An 18188-nucleotide genomic window follows, 5' to 3' on the forward strand; every position below is an offset into this window, starting at 1 on the left:
TCAGACACTCTCTATCACTCTCTGACACTCTCAGACACTCTCTCTCACTCTCTATCAAACTCTGACACACTCTGACTGTCTCTGACATTCTCTGACTCTTTCTATCACTCTCTGTCACTCTCTGTTGCTCTCTGACACACTCAGACATTCTCTGACAGTCTCTGACATACACTGACAATCTCAGACACATTCCATCACTCTCTGACACTCTCTATCACTCTCTGACACTCACAGACACTCTCTATCAATCTCTGACACTCTCAGACAGTCTCTATCACTCACTGTCACACTCTATCACTCTCTGACACTCTCTGACACACTCTGACACTCTCAGACACTCTCTATCACTCTCTATCACTCTCTGACACACTCTGACACTTTCTGACACTCTCAGACACTCTCTATCACTTTCTATCCCTCTCTGTTACTCTCTGTTACTCTCTGACACACTCTGACACTCTCTGACACTCTCTGACACTCTCTGACACTCTCTGACAATCTCAGACATTCTCGATCACTCACCGACATTCTCAATCACTCGCTGACACTCTCTGACACTCAAAGACACTCTCTATCACACTCTATCACTCTCTATCACACTCTGACTCTCTCGGACACTCTCTATCACACTCTATCCCTCTCTGTTACTCTCTGACACACTCTGACACTCTCTGACACTCTCTATCCCTCTCTGACACTCTCTGACACTCTCTGACACTCTCTGACACTCTCTGACACATTCTGACAATCTCAGACACTCTCGATCACTCACCGACATTCTCAATCACTCGCTGACACTCTCTGACACTCAAAGACACACTCTATCACACTCTATCACTCTCTATCACACTCTGACATTCTCAGACACTCTCTATCAATCTCAGACACTCTCTATCACTCTCAGACACTCTCTATCACTCTCTGACATTCTCTGAAAGTCTCAGACACTCTCTATCACTCTCTGACACTCTCAGACACTCTCGATCACTCTCTGACACTTTCTATCACTCTCTATCACTCTCTGACAAACTCTGACACTTTCTGACACTCTCAGACGCTCTCTGACACTTTATATCACTCTCTGAATCTCTCAGACACTCTCTGACACTTTCTATCACACTCTGACACCCTCTGACACTCTCAGATAATCTCAGACAATCTCAGACACTCTCTATCACTCTCTGACACTCTCTATCACTTTCTGACACTCTCAGACACTCTCTATCACTGTCTGACACTCTCTATCACTTTCTGACACTCTCAGACACTCTCTATCACTGTCTGACACTCTCTATCACTCACTGACACTCTCTGACACACTCTGACACTCTCAGACACTCTCTATCACTCACTATCACTCTCTGACACACTCTGACAATCTCTGACACCCTCAGACACTCTCAGACACGCTCTATCAATCTCTGACAATCTCTGACACTCTCTGACACTCTCTGACACTTTCTATCACACTCTGACACCCTCTGACACTCTCAGATAATCTCAGACAATCTCAGACACTCTCTATCACTCTCTGACACTCTCTATCACTTTCTGACACTCTCAGACACTCTCTATCACTGTCTGACACGCTCTCTCACTCTATGTCACTCTCTGGTACACTCTGACTCTCTCTGACACTCTCTGACACTCTCCATCACTCTCTGACACTCTCTGACACTTTCCGACACATTCCGACACTCTCTACCACTCTCTATCAATCTCTGACACTCTCTGACACTCTCTGACACTCTCTGACACTCTCTGATACACTCTGATACACTCTGACACTTCCTGACACTCTCTGACACTCTCCATCACTCTCTGACACTCTCTGAAAATCTCAGACACTCTCTGACACTCTCTATGACTCTCTGAAACTTTCAGACACTCTCTGACACTTTCAGGTGCTCTCTGACACTCTCAGACATTTTCTGACACTCTCAGACTCTCGGAGACTCTCTGACACTATCTATCACTCTATGAAACTCTCTGACACTCTCAGACACTCTCTATCACTCTCTATCACTCTCTGACATACTCTGACTGTCTCAGACACTCTCAGACACTCTCTATCACTCTCTGACACTCTCTGACAATCTCTGACACTCTCAGACACTCTCTATCACTCTCTGACACTCTCAGACACTCTCTACCACTCTCTGACACTCTCTAAACACTCTCAGACACTCTCTCTCACTCTCTATCAAACTCTGACACACTCTGACTGTCTCTGACATTCTCTGACACTTTCTATCACTCTCTGTCACTCTCTGTTGCTCTCTGACACACTCAGACATTCTCTGACAGTCTCTGACACACACTGACAATCTCAGACACATTCCATCACTCTCTGACACTCTCTATCACTCTCTGACACTCTCAGACACTCTCTATCAATCTCTGACACTCTCTATCACTCTCGGACACTCTCTGACACACTCTGACACACTCAGACACTCTCTAAACACTCTCTGACACTCTCTCTCACTCTCTATCAAACTCTGACACACTCTGACTGTCTCTGACATTCTCTGACACTTTCTATCACTCTCTGTCACTCTCTGTTGCTCTCTGACACACTCAGACATTCTCTGACAGTCTCTGACACACACTGACAATCTCAGACACATTCCATCACTCTCTGACACTCTCCATCACTCTCTGACACTCTCTGACAATCTCAGACACTCTCTGACACTCTCTATGACTCTCTGACACTTTCAGACACTCTCTGACACTTTCAGACACTCTCTGACACTCTCAGACACTTTCTGACACTCTCAGACTCTCGGAGTCTCGCAGACACTCTCTATCACTCGATATCACTCTCTGAAACTCTCTGACATTATCTATCACTCTATAAAACTCTCTGACACTCTCTATCACTCTCTATCACTCTCTGGTACACTCTGACTCTCTCTGAAACTCTCAGACACTCTCTATCACTCTCTATCACTCTCTGAAACACTCTGACTGTCTCAGACACTCTCAGACACTCTCTATCACTCTCTCACACACTCTGACAATCTCTGACACTCTCAGACACTCTCTATCACGCTCTGACACTCTCAGACACTCTCTACCAATCTCTGACAATCTCTATCACTCTCGGACGCTCTCTGACACACTCTGACACACTCAGACTCTCTCTATCACTCTCTATCACTCGCTGACACTCTCTGACACTCTCTGACACTCACTATCACTCTCTGTCACACTCTGACAGTCTCTGACACTCTCAGACACTCTCTATCACTCTCTGACACTCTCTATCACTTTCTGACACTCTCAGACACTCTCTATCACTGTCTGACACGCTCTCTCACTCTATGTCACTCTCTGGTACACTCTGACTCTCTCTGACACTCTCTGACACTCTCCATCACTCTCTGACACTCTCTGACACTTTCCGACACATTCCGACACTCTCTACCACTCTCTATCAATCTCTGACACTCTCTGACACTCTCTGACACTCTCTGACACTCTCTGATACACTCTGATACACTCTGACACTTCCTGACACTCTCTGACACTCTCCATCACTCTCTGACACTCTCTGAAAATCTCAGACACTCTCTGACACTCTCTATGACTCTCTGAAACTTTCAGACACTCTCTGACACTTTCAGGTGCTCTCTGACACTCTCAGACATTTTCTGACACTCTCAGACTCTCGGAGACTCTCTGACACTATCTATCACTCTATGAAACTCTCTGACACTCTCAGACACTCTCTATCACTCTCTATCACTCTCTGACATACTCTGACTGTCTCAGACACTCTCAGACACTCTCTATCACTCTCTGACACTCTCTGACAATCTCTGACACTCTCAGACACTCTCTATCACTCTCTGACACTCTCAGACACTCTCTACCACTCTCTGACACTCTCTAAACACTCTCAGACACTCTCTCTCACTCTCTATCAAACTCTGACACACTCTGACTGTCTCTGACATTCTCTGACACTTTCTATCACTCTCTGTCACTCTCTGTTGCTCTCTGACACACTCAGACATTCTCTGACAGTCTCTGACACACACTGACAATCTCAGACACATTCCATCACTCTCTGACACTCTCTATCACTCTCTGACACTCTCAGACACTCTCTATCAATCTCTGACACTCTCTATCACTCTCGGACACTCTCTGACACACTCTGACACACTCAGACACTCTCTAAACACTCTCTGACACTCTCTCTCACTCTCTATCAAACTCTGACACACTCTGACTGTCTCTGACATTCTCTGACACTTTCTATCACTCTCTGTCACTCTCTGTTGCTCTCTGACACACTCAGACATTCTCTGACAGTCTCTGACACACACTGACAATCTCAGACACATTCCATCACTCTCTGACACTCTCCATCACTCTCTGACACTCTCTGACAATCTCAGACACTCTCTGACACTCTCTATGACTCTCTGACACTTTCAGACACTCTCTGACACTTTCAGACACTCTCTGACACTCTCAGACACTTTCTGACACTCTCAGACTCTCGGAGTCTCGCAGACACTCTCTATCACTCGATATCACTCTCTGAAACTCTCTGACATTATCTATCACTCTATAAAACTCTCTGACACTCTCTATCACTCTCTATCACTCTCTGGTACACTCTGACTCTCTCTGAAACTCTCAGACACTCTCTATCACTCTCTATCACTCTCTGAAACACTCTGACTGTCTCAGACACTCTCAGACACTCTCTATCACTCTCTCACACACTCTGACAATCTCTGACACTCTCAGACACTCTCTATCACGCTCTGACACTCTCAGACACTCTCTACCAATCTCTGACAATCTCTATCACTCTCGGACGCTCTCTGACACACTCTGACACACTCAGACTCTCTCTATCACTCTCTATCACTCGCTGACACTCTCTGACACTCTCTGACACTCACTATCACTCTCTGTCACACTCTGACAGTCTCTGACACTCTCAGACACTCTCTATCACTCTCAGACACTCTCTATCACTCTCTGACATTCTCTGAAACTCTCAGACACTCTCTATCACTATCTGACACTCTCAGACACTCTCTATCACTCTCTGACACTCTCAGACACTCTCTATCACTCTCTGACACTCTCTATCACTCTCTGACACACTCTGACAATCTCTGACACCCTCAGACACTCTCAGACACTCTCTATCAATCTCTGACAATCTCTGACACTCTCTGACACTCTCTGACACTTTCTATCACACTCTGACACCCTCTGACACTCTCAGATAATCTCAGACAATCTCAGACACTCTCTATCACTCTCTGACACTCTCTATCACTTTCTGACACTCTCAGACACTCTCTATCACTGTCTGACACGCTCTCTCACTCTATGTCACTCTCTGGTACACTCTGACTCTCTCTGACACTCTCTGACACTCTCTGACACTCTCCATCACTCTCTGACACTCTCTGACACTTTCCGACACATTCCGACACTCTCTACCACTCTCTATCAATCTCTGACACTCTCTGACACTCTCTGACACTCTCTGACACTCTCTGATACACTCTGACACTTCCTGACACTCTCTGACACTCTCCATCACTCTCTGACACTCTCTGAAAATCTCAGACACTCTCTGACACTCTCTATGACTCTCTGAAACTTTCAGACACTCTCTGACACTTTCAGGTGCTCTCTGACACTCTCAGACATTTTCTGACACTCTCAGACTCTCGGAGACTCTCTGACACTATCTATCACTCTATGAAACTCTCTGACACTCTCAGACACTCTCTATCACTCTCTATCACTCTCTGACATACTCTGACTGTCTCAGACACTCTCAGACACTCTCTATCACTCTCTGACACTCTCTGACAATCTCTGACACTCTCAGACACTCTCTATCACTCTCTGACACTCTCAGACACTCTCTACCACTCTCTGACACTCTCTATCACTCTCGGACACTCTCTGACACACTCTGACACACTCAGACACTCTCTAAACACTCTCAGACACTCTCTCTCACTCTCTATCAATCTCTGACACACTCTGACTGTCTCTGACATTCTCTGACACTTTCTATCACTCTCTGTCACTCTCTGTTGCTCTCTGACACACTCAGACATTCTCTGACAGTCTCTGACACACACTGACAATCTCAGACACATTCCATCACTCTCTGACACTCTCTATCACTCTCTGACACTCTCAGACACTCTCTATCAATCTCTGACACTCTCTATCACTCTCGGACACTCTCTGACACACTCTGACACACTCAGACACTCTCTAAACACTCTCAGACACTCTCTCTCACTCTCTATCAAACTCTGACACACTCTGACTGTCTCTGACATTCTCTGACACTTTCTATCACTCTCTGTCACTCTCTGTTGCTCTCTGACACACTCAGACATTCTCTGACAGTCTCTGACACACACTGACAATCTCAGACACATTCCATCACTCTCTGACACTCTCCATCACTCTCTGACACTCTCTGACAATCTCAGACACTCTCTGACACTCTCTATGACTCTCTGACACTTTCAGACACTCTCAGACACTTTCAGACACTCTCTGACACTCTCAGACACTTTCTGACACTCTCAGACTCTCGGAGTCTCGCAGACACTCTCTATCACTCGATATCACTCTCTGACACTCTCTGACATTATCTATCACTCTATGAAACTCTCTGACACTCTCTATCACTCTCTATCACTCTCTGGTACACTCTGACTCTCTCTGAAACTCTCAGACACTCTCTATCACTCTCTATCACTCTCTGACACACTCTGACTGTCTCAGACAGTCTCAGACACTCTCTATCACTCTCTCACACACTCTGACAATCTCTGACACTCTCAGACACTCTCTATCACGCTCTGACACTCTCAGACACTCTCTACCAATCTCTGATAATCTCTATCACTCTCGGACGCTCTCTGACACACTCTGACACACTCAGACTCTCTCTATCACTCTCTATCACTCGCTGACACTCTCTGACACTCTCTGACACTCACTATCACTCTCTGTCACTCTCTGACAGTCTCTGACACGCTCAGACACTCTCTATCACTCTCAGACACTCTCTATCACTCTCTGACACTCTCAGACACTCTCTATCACTCTCTGACACTCTCTATCACTCTCTGACACACTCTGACACTTTCTGACACACTCAGACACTCTCTCTCTCACTCTCTATCAAACTCTGGCACACTCTGACAGTCTCTGACACTCTCTGACACTTTCTATCACTCTCTATCACTCTTTGTTACTCTCTGACACACTCTGACATTTTCTGACACTCTCTGACACACTCTGTCAATCTCTGACACTTTCTATCACTTTTGACACTCTCTATCACTCTCTGACTCTCTCAGACACTCTCTGTCACTCTCTGTCACTCTCTATCACTCTCAGGCACTCTCTATCACTCTCTGACACTCACTGACACTCTGTCACTCTCTGACACTCTCTACCATTCTCGACCACTCTCTGTCACTCTCTGACACGCACTGTCACTCTCTATCATTCTCAGGCACGCTCTGACTCTCTCAGACCCTCTCAGACACTCTCTGACACTCTCAGACACTCTTTGTCACTTTCTATCACTCTCTGACACTGTTTGACACTCTCTGACACTCTCAGACACTCTCAGACACTTTCTATCATTCTCTGACACTCTCTATCACTCTCTGACACTCTCAGACACTCTCTATCACTCACTGACACTCTCTGTCACTCTCTGACACTCTCTGACACACTCTGACACTCTCAGACACTCTCAGACACTCTCTATCACTCTCTGACACACTCTGACACACTCTGACACTCTCAGACACTTTCTATCACTTTCTGACACTCTCTATCACTCTCTGACACTCTCAGACACTCTCTACCAATCTCTGACACTCTTAGACACTCTCTATCACTCACTGACACTCTCTGTCACTCTCTGACACTCTCTGCCACTCTCTGACACTCTCTGACATTCTCTGAAACACTCTGACAATCTCTGATACTCTCTATCACTCTCTGAGACACTCTGTCACTCACAGACACTCTCAGACACTCTCGATTACTCTCTGACATTCTCTATCACTCTCTGACACTCTCTGACACTCAAAGACACTTTCGATCACACTCTATCACTCTCTATCACTCTCTGACACTCTCGGACACTCTCTATTACTCTCTGACACTCTCTGACTCTCTCTGACTCTCTCAGACACTCTCTGACACTTTATATCACTCTCTGAATCTCTCAGACGCTCTCTGACACTTTCTATCACACTCTGACACTCTCAGATAATCTCAGACAGTCTCAGACACTTTCTATCACTCTCTGACACTGTTGACAATCTCTGACACTCTCGGACACTCTCTTTCACTCTCTATCCCTCTATGACACTCCCTATCACTCCCTCACAATCTCAGATTCTCTATGACACTCTCTTTCACTCTCCATCACTCTCTGACACTTTCAGACACTCTCTGACACTCTCAGACACTCACTGCCTCTCTCAGACACGCTCAGACACTCTCTATCAATCTGTATCACTTTCTCACACTCTCTATCTCTCTATGAAACTCCCTGAAACTCTCCATCACTCTCTATCACTCTCTGGCACACTCTGACTCACTCCAACACTCTCAGACACTCGCAGACACTCTCTATCACTCTCTATCACTCTCTATCACTCTCTGACACTCTCTATCACTCTCCATCACTCTCTGAAATTCTCTGACACTCTCTGACACTCTCTGACACACTCTGACACACTCAGCCACTCTCAATCACTCTCTATTACTGTCTATCACTCTCTGTCACTCTCTATCACTCTCTGACACACTCTGACACTCTCTGACACTCTATATCACTCTCTATCACTCTCTGACACACTCTGACTGTCTCTGACACTCTCTGACACTCTGTATCACTCTCTGACACTCTCCATCACTTTCTGACACTCTCAGACACTCTCAGACACTCTCTGACACTCTCTATCACTCACTGACACTCAAGGACATACTCTGACTCTCTCAGACAATCTCAGACACTCTCTATCACTCTCTGACAATCTCTGACACTCTCAGACACTCTCAGACACTCAAAGACACTCTCCATCACTCTCCAACACTCGCTAACACTCTCAGACACTCTCTGACACTCTCTATCACTCTCTGAAACTCTCTGACACACTCTGACACACTCTGACACTCTCTGACACTGTCAGACACTCTCTATCACTCTCCATCACTCTCTGACACTATCTGACAATCTCTGACACTCTCAGACACTCTCTATCACTCTATGACACTGACTGACACCCTCAGACACTCTGTGTCACTCTCAGACACTCTCAGACACTCTCTATCTCTCTCTGACACTTTCTATCACTCTCTGACACTCTCTGACACACTCTGAAACTCTCTGACACTCTCTATCACTCTCTATCACTCTCTGACACAATTTGACACTCTCTATCACTCTCTGACACTCTCAGACACTCTCTATCACTCTATGAAACTCTCAGACACTCTCTATCACTCTTTGACACACTCTGACACTCTCTGACACTCCCAAACACTCGCTATCACTCTCTATCACGCTCTGACACTCTCAGACAATCTCAGACACTCTCTGGCACTCTCTATCACTCTCTGACACTCTCTATCACACTCTGACACTTTCTGTCACTCTCTGACACGCTCTGTCACTCTCTATCACTCTCAGGCACTCTCTATCACTCTCTGACACTCTCTAACACTCTCTACCACTCTCTGTCACTCTCTGAAATTCACGGACACTCTCTGACACTATCTCACACTCTCTGACACTCTGACACACTCAGACACTCTCCATCACTCTCTCTGACTGTCTATCACTCTCTGTCACTCTCTTTCTATAACTCTCTATCACTCTCTGACACTCTCTGACACTCTCAGACACTCTTTATCAATCTCTATCACTCTCTGACACACTCTGACTGTCTCTGACATCTCTGACACTCTCTGTCACTCTCTGACACTCTCAGACACTCTCTGACACTCTCTGACACTCTTAGACACTCTCTATCAATCTCTATCACTCTCTGAAACTCTCTGACATTCTCAGACACTCTCTATCACTCTCTATCACTCGCTGTCACTCCCTGACACTCTCAGACACTCTCTATCAATCTCTATCACTCTCTGACACTCTCTGACATTCTCAGACACTCTCTAACTCTCTCTATCACTCGCTGACACTCTGAGACACTCTCAGACACTCTCTGTCACTCTCTGACACTCACTGAAACTCTCAGACACTCTCTGTCACTCTCAGAAACTCTTAGACACTCTCTCTCACTCTCTGACATTCTCTGAAACTCTCTGACACTCTCTGACACACTCTGACACTCCCTGACACTCTCTATCACTCTCTGAAACTCTCTGAAACTCTCTGACACTCTCTGACACTCTCTGACACACTCTATTGCTCTCTGACATTCTCTGACACACTCTGACACTGTCAGACACTCTATATCACTCTCTATCACTCTCTGACACAATCTGACAATCTCTGACTCTCTCAGACACTCTCTATCACTCTCTGACACTGACTCACACCTCCAGACACTCTCTGTCACTCTCAGACACTCTCTATCTCTCTCTGACACTTTCTATCACTCTCTGACACTCTCTGACACACTCTGAAACTCTCTGAAACTCTCTATCACTCTCTATCACTCTCTGACACAATTTGACACTCTCTATCACTCTCTGACACTCTCAGACACTCTCTATCACTCTCTGACACACTCTGACACTCTCTGACACTCCCAGACACTCGCTATCACTCTCTATCACTCTCTGACACTCTCAGGCACTCTCTGACACACACTGACACTCTCAGGCATTCTCTGAAACTCTCTATCACTCGCTGAAACTTTTTGACACTCGCAGACACTCTCTGACACTTGTTATCACTTTCTGACACTCTCAGACAATCTCAGACACTCTCAGACACTCTCTGGCACTCTCCATCACTCTCTGACACTCTCTATCACACTCTGACACTTTCTGTAACTCTCTGACACTCTCTGTCACTCTCTATCACGTTCAGGCACTCTCTATCACTCTCTGACACTCTCTGTCACTCTCTGACACTCTCTACCACTCTCTGTCACTCTCTGACACTCTCTGAAACTCTCTATCACTCTCTGACACTTTCTATCACTCTCTGACACTCTCTGACACTCTCAGACAGTCTCTGACACTCTCAGACCCTCTCAGACACTCTCTGCCACTTTCTATCACTCTCTGACACTCTCAGACACTCTCTGGCACTCTCTATCACTCTCTGACACTCTCTCTCACACTCTGACACTTTCTGTCACTCTCTGACACTCTCTGTCACTCTCTGACACTCTCAGACACTCTCTGAAACTCTCTATCACTCTCTGAAACTATCTGACACTTTCTGACACTCTCAGACACTCTCTATCACTGTCTATCGCTCTCTGTTACTCTCTGCCACACTCTGACACTCTCTGACACTCTCTGACATTCTCTGACACACTCTGACAATCTCTGAAACACTCTATCACTCTCTGACACACTCTGTCACTCACAGCCACTCTCAGACAGTCTCGATCACTCTCTGACATTCTCTATCACTCTCTGACACTCTCTGACACTCAAAGACACTCTCCATCACACTCCAGCACTCGCTAACACTCTCAGACACTCTCTGAAACTCTCTATCACTCTCTGAAACTCTCTGACACACTCTGACACTCTCTGACACTGTCAGACACTCTCTATCACTCTCCATCACTCTCTGACACAATCTGACAATCTCTGACACTCTCAGACACTCTCTATCACTCTATGACACTGACTGACACCCTCAGACACTCTGTGTCACTCTCAGACACTCTCAGACTCTCTCTATCTCTCTCTGCCACTTTCTATCACTCTCTGACACTCTCTGACACACTCTGAAACTCTCTGACACTCTCTATCACTCTCTATCACTCTCTGACACAATTTGACACTCTCTATCACTCTCAGACACTCTCTATCACTCTATGAAACTCTCAGACACTCTCTATCACTCTCGGACACACTCTGACACTCTCTGACACTCCCAAACACTCGCTATCACTCTCTATCACTCTCTGACACTCTCAGACAATCTCAGACACTCTCTGGCACTCTCTATCACTCTCTGACACTCTCTATCACACTCTGACACTTTCTGTCACTCTCTGACACTCTCTGTCACTCTCTGTCACTCTCAGGCACTCTCTATCACTCTCTGACACTCTCTAACACTCTCTACCACTCTCTGTCACTCTCTGACACTCTCTGAAACTCTCTATCACTCTCTGACACTTTCTATCACTCTCTGACATTCTCTGACACTCTCAGACACTCTCTGAATCTCTCAGACCCTCTCAGACACTCTCTGACATTTTCTATCACTCTCTGACACTTTCAGACACTCTCTGGCACTCTCTGACACTCTCAGACACTCTCTGACACTCTCTATCACTCTATGACACTGACTGACACCCTCAGACACTCTGTGTCACTCTCAGACACTCTCAGACACTCTCTATCTCTCTCTGCCACTTTCTATCACTCTCTGACACTCTCTGACACACTCTGAAACTCTCTGACACTCTCTATCACTCTCTATCACTCTCTGACACAATTTGACACTCTCTATCACTCTCTGACACTCTCAGACACTCTCTATCACTCTATGAAAGTCTCAGACACTCTCTATCACTCTCTGACACACTCTGACACTCTCTGACACTCCCAAACACTCGCTATCACTCTCTATCACTCTCTGACACTCTCAGACAATCTCAGACACTCTCTGGCACTCTCTATCACTCTCTGACACTCTCTATCACACTCTGACACTTTCTGTCACTCTCTGACACTCTCTGTCACTCTCTGTCACTCTCAGGCACTCTCTATCACTCTCTGACACTCTCTAACACTCTCTACCACTCTCTGTCACTCTCTGACACTCTCTGAAACTCTCTATCACTCTCTGACACTTTCTATCACTCTCTGACATTCTCTGACACTCTCAGACACTCTCTGAATCTCTCAGACCCTCTCAGACACTCTCTGACACTTTCTATCACTCTCTGACACTCTCAGACACTCTCTGGCACTCTCTGACACTCTCAGACACTCTCTGACACTCTCGGACACTCTCTATTACTCTCTGACACTCTCTGACTCTCTCTGACTCTCTCAGACACTCTCTGACACTTTATATCACTCTCTGAATCTCTCAGACACTCTCTGACACTTTCCATCACACTCTGACACTCTCAGATGATCTCAGACAGTCTCAGACACTTTCTATCAATCTCTGACACTGTCTGACTATCTCTGACACTCTCAGACACTCTCTTTCACTCTCTATCCCTCTCTGACACTCCCTATCACTCCCTAACACTCTCAGATTCTCTATGACACTCTCTTTCACTCTCCATCACTCTCTGACACTTTCAGACACTCTCTGACACTCTCAGACACTCACTGACTCTCTCAGACATTCTCAGACACTCTCTAACAATCTGTATCACTCTGTGACACTATCTATCACTCTATGAAACTCCCTGACACACTCCATCACTCTCTATCACTCTCTGGCACACTCTGACTCACTCTGACACTCTCAGACACTCTCAGACACTCTCTATCACTCTCTATCACACTCTGACACTCTCTATCACTCTCCATCACTCTCTGAAATTCACGGACACTCTCTGACACTATCTCACACTCTCTGACACTCTGACACACTCAGACACTCTCCATCACTCTCTCTGACTGTCTATCACACTCTATCACTCTCTATCACTCTCTATCACTCTCTGACACACTCTGACACTCTCAGACACTCTCTATCAATCTCTATCACTCTCTGACACACTCTGACTGTCTCTAAAATCTCTGACACTCTCTATCACTCTCTGACACTCTCTGACACTCTCTTTCACTCACTGAAACTCTCGGACGCACTCTCACACTCTCAGACACTCTCAGACACTCTCTGTCACTCTCTGACACACTCTGACAATCTCTGACACTCTCAGACACTCTCAGACACTCTCTAAACACTCTCTGACACTCACTGACACTCTCAGACACGCTTTGTCACTCTCTGACACTCTCAGACACTCTCTACCACTCTCTATCACTCTCTGACACTCTCTGACATTCTCAGACACTCTCTATCACTCTCTATCACTCGCCGACACTCTCAGACACTCTCAGACACTCTCTGTCACTCTCTTCACTCACTGAAACTCTCAGACACTCTCTGTCACTCTCAGACACTCTCAGACACTCTCTCTCACTCTCTGACACTCTCTGACACACTCTGACACTCTCTGACACTCTCTAACAATCTCTGAAACTCTCTGACACTCTCTGACACACTCTGACACACTCTATCGCTCTCTGACACTTTCTATCACTCTCTGACACTCTCTGACACACTCTGAAACTCTCTGACATTCTCTATCACTCTCTATCACTCTCTGACACAATTTGACACTCTCTATCACTCTCTGACACTCTCAGACACTCTCTAACACTCTATGACACTCTCAGACACTCTCTTTCACTCTGTGATACACTCTGACACTCTCTGACACTCCCAGACACTCGCTATCACTCTCTGTCACTCTCTGACACTCTGAGACACTCTCAGACACTCTCTGACACACACTGACACTCTCAGGCATTCTCTGAAAGTCTCTATCACTCGCTGCAACTGTCTGACGCTCGCAGACACTCTCTGACACTTTTTATCATTTTCTGACACTCTCAGACAATCTCAGACACTCTCAGATACTCTCAGACACTCTCTGGCACTCTCTGTCACTCGCTGACACTCTCTATCACACTCTGACACTTTCTGTCACTCTCTGACACTCTCTGTCACTCTCTATCACTCTCAGGTACTCTCTAACACTCTCTGACACTCCCTGCCACTCTCTGACACTCTCTAACACTCTCTGTCGCTCTCTGACACTCTCAGACACTCGCTGACACTCTCTATCACTCTCTGACACTCTATATCACTTTCTGACTCTGCCTGACACACACTGACACTCTCAGGCACTCTCTATCACTCTCTGACACTCTCTGTCACTCTCTGACACTCTCTGACTCTCTCTATCACTCTCTGACACTTTCTATCACTCTCTGTCACTCTCAGACACTCTCTGATTCTCTCAGACCCTCTCACACACTCTCTGACACTTTATATCACTCTCTGACACTCTCAGACACTCACTGGCACTCTCTATCACTCTCTGACACTCTCTATCACACTCTGACACTCTCAGACACTCTCTGACACTCTCTATCACTCTCTGACACTCTATATCACTTTCTGACTCTGCCTGACACACACTGACACTCTCAGGCACTCTCTGACACTCTCTGTCACTCTCTGACACTCTCACACACTCTCTGACACTCTATATCTCTCTCTGACACTCTATATCACTTTCTGACTCTGCCTGACACACACTGACACTCTCTGACACTCTCAGACACTCTCTGACTCTCTCAGACCTACTCAGACACTCTCTGACACATTCTATCACTCTCTGACACTCTCAGACACTCTCTGTCACTTTATATCACTCTCTGACACTGTTTGACACTCTCTGACAATCTCAGACACTCTCAGACACTTTCTATGACTCTCTGACACTCTCAGACACTCTCTGACACTTTCTGTCACTCGCTGATACTCTCAGAGACTCTCAGACAGTCTCAGACACTTTCTATCAGTCTCTGACACTGTCTGACTATCTCTGACACTCTCAGACACTCACTTCCACTCTCTATCCCTCTATGACACTCCCGATCACTCCCTAACACTCTCAGATTCTCTATGACAATCTCTTTCACTCTCCATCGCTCTCAGACACTCTCGGACACTCTCAGACACTCTCTGACACTCTCAAACACTCTCAGACTCTCTCAGACACTCTCAGACACTCTCTATCACTCTCTGAATCTCTCAGACACTCTCTGACACTTTCTATCACACTCTGACACTCTCTGACACTCTCAGATAATCTCAGACAGTCTCAGACACTTTCTATCACTCTCTGACACTGTCTGACAATCTGACACTCTCAGACACTCTCTTTCACTCTCTATCCCTCTATGACACTCCCTATCACTCCCTAACACTCTCAGATTCTCTATGACACTCTCTTTCAAACTCCATCACTCTCTGACACTGTCAGACACTCTCTGACACTCTCAGATACTCTCTGACACTCTCAGACTCTCTCAGACACTCTCTATCACTCTATATCACTCTCTGACACTCTCTGTCACTATCTATCACTCTATGAAACTCTCTGACACTCTCTATCATTCTCTATCACTCTCTGGCACACTCTGACTCTCTCTGACACTCTCTGACTCTCTCCATCACTCTCTGACACTTTATATCACTCTCTGACACTCTCTGACACTCTCAGACACTCTCTGGCACTCTCTTTCACTCTCTGACACTCTCTATCACACTCTGACACTTTCTGTCACTCTCTGTCGCTCTCCATCACTCTCAGGCACTCTCTATCACTCTCTGACACTCTCTGTCTCTCTCTGACACTCTCTACCACTCTCTACCACTCTCAACCACTGTCTGTCACTCTCTGACACTCTCTGACACTCTCCATCACTCTCTGACACTCTCTGACACTCTCAGACACTCTCAGAGACTCTCTGACTCGCTCAGACTCTCTCAGACACTCTCTGACACTTTCTATCACTCTCTGACACTCTCAGACACTCGCAGACACTTTCTATCACTCTCTGACACTCTCAGACACTCTCTGACACTTTCTATCACTCTCTGACACTCTCTGACACACTCTGAAACTCTCTGACATTCTCTATCACTCTCTATCACTCTCTGACACAATTTGACACTCTCTATCACTCTCTGACACTCTCAGACACTCTCTAACACTCTATGACACTCTCAGACACTCTCTTTCACTCTGTGATACACTCTGACACTCTCTGACACTCCCAGACACTCGCTATCACTCTCTGTCACTCTCTGACACTCTGAGACACTCTCAGACACTCTCTGACACACACTGACACTCTCAGGCATTCTCTGAAAGTCTCTATCACTCGCTGCAACTGTCTGACGCTCGCAGACACTCTCTGACACTTTTTATCATTTTCTGACACTCTCAGACAATCTCAGACACTCTCAGATACTCTCAGACACTCTCTGGCACTCTCTGTCACTCGCTGACACTCTCTATCACACTCTGACACTTTCTGTCACTCTCTGACACTCTCTGTCACTCTCTATCACTCTCAGGTACTCTCTAACACTCTCTGACACTCCCTGCCACTCTCTGACACTCTCTAACACTCTCTGTCGCTCTCTGACACTCTCAGACACTCGCTGACACTCTCTATCACTCTCTGACACTCTATATCACTTTCTGACTCTGCCTGACACACACTGACACTCTCAGGCACTCTCTATCACTCTCTGACACTCTCTGTCACTCTCTGACACTCTCTGACTCTCTCTATCACTCTCTGACACTTTCTATCACTCTCTGTCACTCTCAGACACTCTCTGATTCTCTCAGACCCTCTCACACACTCTCTGACACTTTATATCACTCTCTGACACTCTCAGACACTCACTGGCACTCTCTATCACTCTCTGACACTCTCTATCACACTCTGACACTCTCAGACACTCTCTGACACTCTCTATCACTCTCTGACACTCTATATCACTTTCTGACTCTGCCTGACACACACTGACACTCTCAGGCACTCTCTGACACTCTCTGTCACTCTCTGACACTCTCACACACTCTCTGACACTCTATATCTCTCTCTGACACTCTATATCACTTTCTGACTCTGCCTGACACACACTGACACTCTCTGACACTCTCAGACACTCTCTGACTCTCTCAGACCTACTCAGACACTCTCTGACACATTCTATCACTCTCTGACACTCTCAGACACTCTCTGTCACTTTATATCACTCTCTGACACTGTTTGACACTCTCTGACAATCTCAGACACTCTCAGACACTTTCTATGACTCTCTGACACTCTCAGACACTCTCTGACACTTTCTGTCACTC

The sequence above is a fragment of the Heterodontus francisci genome, chromosome 46 (assembly GCF_036365525.1).
Source record: "Heterodontus francisci isolate sHetFra1 chromosome 46, sHetFra1.hap1, whole genome shotgun sequence".
NCBI lineage: Eukaryota > Metazoa > Chordata > Chondrichthyes > Heterodontiformes > Heterodontidae > Heterodontus > Heterodontus francisci.